Raw genomic sequence first — 4914 nt, 5'->3', positions numbered from 1 at the left:
GGCATTTATGAGGATCCGGAAAGTCTCACCTTGTCTGTGGTATTCCGAGTAGGATTCCGGGATTGAATGACTGTGACGTGCTTCAAACTTTAACTTGCTGGGCGTTAGTGACAGACGCAAAAGAATCAAGGGATTCTATTCCAGTAGGAGCGGGAACCAACCAGTGATTAGCCGTGCTGTAACAGAGTGCGTGAGCATAGTTTTCACTGCGAGGATGGGATGTAGCCTTCGGCCAGGTGATGCCTCTAGACGATTAGCCATGCGAGTGACAGCCGCAGAGGATCATTTTCCCGAGAGGATTCAAAGTAGCCATCGTCGAATGGTGAACCCCTATAGACAGCTTGCCATGGAAAGGAGTAAGAAGGATTGAGTTGAAGCAGTGGGAAAGCAGGCGTTCTTGAGCCATACAGTATCTCCATTCGCTTATCTAAAATTCCCACCAATGAATCTGCATAAGTACTCTATCCCTTTTATTATTTCTATTTTCTTATTTCTATTTTCGAAAACCTATAAACCAATTTAATCTGCTTAACTGAGATTTACAAGGTGACCATAGCTTGCTTCATACCAACAATCTCTGTGGGATCGAATTAAAAGGATTTTGGAATTAGCAATTAAGAAGATATGACTGAAAATTATTTTGAAAAAGATTTGATTTTTGAAAAGAGGAGAGAGAAAAACAACAAGATGACACCAAACTTAAAATTTTTAGAAAATCAAACACAAATTTCGAAAATTTTAAAGGAAAACACAAAGAAGACACCAAACTTAGAACTTTTAAAAATCAAGAAAGGGCCAAGAACATGCAAATTCGAAAAATTAAAAGAAAACAAAAACATGCAATTGACACCAAACTTAAAATATGAAACTAAACTCAAATAAAGGACTCTAAACTAACAAAAATAAAACAGTCCTAATCTAAGCAACAAGATAGACTGTCAGTTGTCCAAACTCGAACCATCCCCGGCAACGGCAACAAAAACTTGGTGCACGAAATCGCAATCACACTTTTGTAATTCCGCACAACTAACCAGCAAGTGCACTGGGTCGTCCAAGTAATACCTTACGTGAGTAAGGGTCGATCCCACGGAGATTGTCAGCTTGAAGCAAGCTATGGTTATCTTGTAACTCTTAGTCAGGATATCAATAATTCTCAGGTTTAATTGTGAAAAGTAAAAGAACATGAAATAAATAAGCATGGCTAATCATCTGTCGGTTCTCAATCGGGTTGGAATAGAATCCAGTGATTCTTTTGTGTCTGTCACTAACGCAGCCCTCAGGAGTTTGAAGCTCATCACAGTTATTAAATCCTTGAATCCTACTTAGAATACCATAGACAAGGTTTAGACCTTCGGGATTCTCTTGAATGCCGCCATCAATTCTAGCTTATACCACGAAGATTCTGATTAAGGAATCGAAGAGATATTCACTCAATCTAAAGTAGAATGGAGGTGGTTGTCAGGCACACTTTCATAGGTGAGAATGATGATGAGTGTCACGGATCATCACATTCATCAAGTTGAGGAACAAGTGATATCTTAGAATAGAAGCAAGCGTGATTGAATGAAAAACAGTAGTAATTGCATTAATCCATCAAGACACAGCAGAGCTCCTCACCCCCAACTATGGGGTTTAGAGACTCATGCCGTAGAAGATACAAGAAGAAATGTGTAATGTGTCATGATGTCCAGATACAATTTCAAAATATCCTATTTATAGTGAACTAGTAACCTAGGATATACAAAAATGAGTAAATGACGTAAAAATCCACTTCCGGGGTCCACTTGGTGTGTGCTTGGGCTGAGCATTGAAGCTTTCATGTGTAGAGACTTTTCCTAGAGTTAAACGCCAGCTTTTGTGCCAGTTTGGGCGTTTAACTCCAATTTTTGTGCCAGTTCCGGCGTTAAACGCTAGGAATTCTACTTTCCAATTTGGTCCATCAAATCTCGAGCAAAGTATGGACTGTTATACATTTCTGAAAAGCCCAGAATATCTACTTTCCAACGCAATCAAGAGCATGCCAATTGGGCTTCTGTAGCTCCAGAAAATCTACTTCGAGTGCAAGGAGGTCAGAATCCAACAGCATCTGCAGTCCTTTTTCAGCCTCTGAATCAGATGTTTGCTCAGGTCCCTCAATTTCAGCCAGCAATTACCTGAAATCACAGAAAAACACACAAAGTCATAGTAAAGCCTAGAAAAGTGAATTTTAAATAAAAACTAATAAAAACACATTAAAAACAAACTAAAATGTACTATAAACATACTAAAAATAGTGCCAAAAAGCGTATAAATTATCCGCTCATCAGTAAACAACAAAGAAAAAAATGCTCAATCTAGTCAGCTTCCAACTTAATCATTGTTGATACAAAATCAATCCGTGGCAACTGCGCCATAAACTTGATGCATGAAAACTTGTCTCTCAACAAATTTCCGTTCGGCAAGTATATTGAATTATCGTCAAGTAAAAACTCACAATAGAGGGAGGTCGAATCCCACAGGGATTGATTGGTCAAGCAACTTTAGTTGGAAGAGTATGCTAGTTGAGCTAAACAGAATGTAGTTTGAGAATTGCAGAAAATTAAATGGTGGGAAAGTAAATAGCAGAAAATAAAATGCAGAATCTCAGATGGGGATTTGGGGAAATGAGCATGAAAATAAATGACAGAGAGTAAAGAGAATGGGTAAGATCAGAAATGGGAAATTGATTAGGCTCAGGAGATGTTGTATTCTCTGGATCAAATTCATTTTTATCACTTCCTCAATCGAAGCATCTATTGATCTCCTTGGCAATCTTAAGTGACTGGGTTCCAATTCCTTGGCAACCCAATCTCTCTAAGCTTGAACAATTGCCCAATTCCTTGATTTAATTGGTCATAGGAAGAGATGAAGTGTGGTCACTGATTATACCATATGTATTTCCAAATCAAAGTGTTGGGAGGATTACATGTCACTATATCTGCCCAGACCCCAATTTGGTCCAACATGAGAAAGCATTTCTAGCATGATCTCCTCATCCCTTTTCCAAGGCTCAAAGGAGATCCAATTATGGAGAGTTTCTTTTCCAAGACAACTAACTAATTGGATTAAGATTGAAAGCTTTCTAGTAAATCAAAAGAGAAGAGAGAAGAAGAGAATGAAAACTATAATTGATCCATCAAATTACAATAGAGCTCCCTAACCCAATGAAAGGGGTTTAGTTGTTCATAGCTCTAGAAATGGAAAATGGCAGAAAAGAATACATCCCTAGCTAAAAGTGCAGAAAAGTAAATATACAGAGGGTAGTTATCCAATGTGCCAAGCTCCTCTATAGTTCAAAACCACTCTTATATATACTATTTCTCTTGATCTTCTAGTGAGTTCTTCAAGTCTTGGATGTGGGCCTTAGATCTTGAGTTGAAGCATTTAAAATCTTTAGTGGGCTCAGCTTGCAGAGAAGTATGAATTAAGCATGGGCGTTAGTGAAGTTAACGTTAAGTGACATCGTGGGTTCGAGAACGTTAGTGGCAATCACAATTTTCACTAACGTTCCAACCCCATATAGCCCACGTTAACTCCAACATTAGTAGCACCAACGTGACCAGTAACGTAGCCTTGTAAACCTTCGCAAGCGTTATTGGGACTCACCTTTCCCAATAACGTTGCCTTATAAACCTTCGCAAGCGTTATTGGGACTCACCTTTCCCAATAACGTTGCCTTGTGCCCCTTTGTCCCTACGTTAGAGTTCACGTCAGTGTAACTAACGTGGCTCTTAACGTGGTTATGCCTCACCTTCGAGAGCGTTAGTGACACTTACCTTTGTCACTAACGCTCCAAGTGCCCCTACTCTCCACGTTAGAGCTCACGTTAACTAAGTTAACGTGGCCACTAACATGGTAGTGAATGTCATCTCCAACGTTAGTGACAAAGGTGAGTGTCACTAACGTTGGCTCATCAATCTTAGCTCCGCGTTAACTTTCACGTTAGTGGTTGAAAAACCACTATTTTATGGTTTATATTGTATTTAATTGAGTGGTTTTATTAAGCTTTTCACCCACTTATTCATAGGATTTGCATGATTTTACAATTCCTTCCTAGTTTAGTTTTATGATTGAATACATGCTTCTTTGGTCTTAATTTAGCTAATCTTAATCCTCTCTTATTACCATTCGATGCCTTGATATGTGTTTTAAGTATTTCAGCCTTCATAGGGCAGGAATGGCTTAGAGAATAAAGAGGAAGCGTGCAAAAATGGAAGGAACACAAGGAATTGAGGAGATGACCAGCGAGAAGTCACGCGGTCGCATGGCTCACACGACCGCGCGAAATAGAAGAAATCAGAGTGACGCGTTCGCATGCCAGACGCGACCGCGTGGATTTGAAGCTGCACGAACAACGCGAATGCGTAGACGACGCGCACGCGTGGTACGAAAAATGCTTAGTGACGCGATCGCGTCAACGACGCGGACGCGTGACGTGCGCGATCTGTAGAATTACAAAAGTCGCTGGCAGAGATTCTGGGCCGCCTTTCAACCCAGGTTTCGGCCCAAAAACACAGATTAAAGTTAGGAAACATGCAGAGACTCAAAAGAGGAATTCATATCAAATCATAACTCACAATTTTAGGTTTTAGATGTAATTTTTTGAGAGAGAGGTTCTCTCCTCTCTCTTAGGATTTAGGATTAGGATTTCTCTTAAAGGATTTAGGATTTCGACTCTTCATCAGGTTCAATATTCCTTTTACTTTATATTTCTCTTTTACTTCCAGAAGCTTTAATGCTTGTATTACTTATGTTGCCTATTTGGCTTATGAACTTTTCATGTTAGGATTTTCTTAGTTAATATAATTTGAGGTATTTCAGACTTATGATTGTTTTCTCTAATTTATGTTATTGATGCTTGGGCTCTATCCAAATTATTTTCATTCAAGTAGATTT

This window comes from Arachis duranensis, chromosome 5, assembly GCF_000817695.3.
Source record: "Arachis duranensis cultivar V14167 chromosome 5, aradu.V14167.gnm2.J7QH, whole genome shotgun sequence".
Lineage (NCBI taxonomy): Eukaryota > Viridiplantae > Streptophyta > Magnoliopsida > Fabales > Fabaceae > Arachis > Arachis duranensis.
This window is presented reverse-complemented; position numbering follows the sequence as displayed.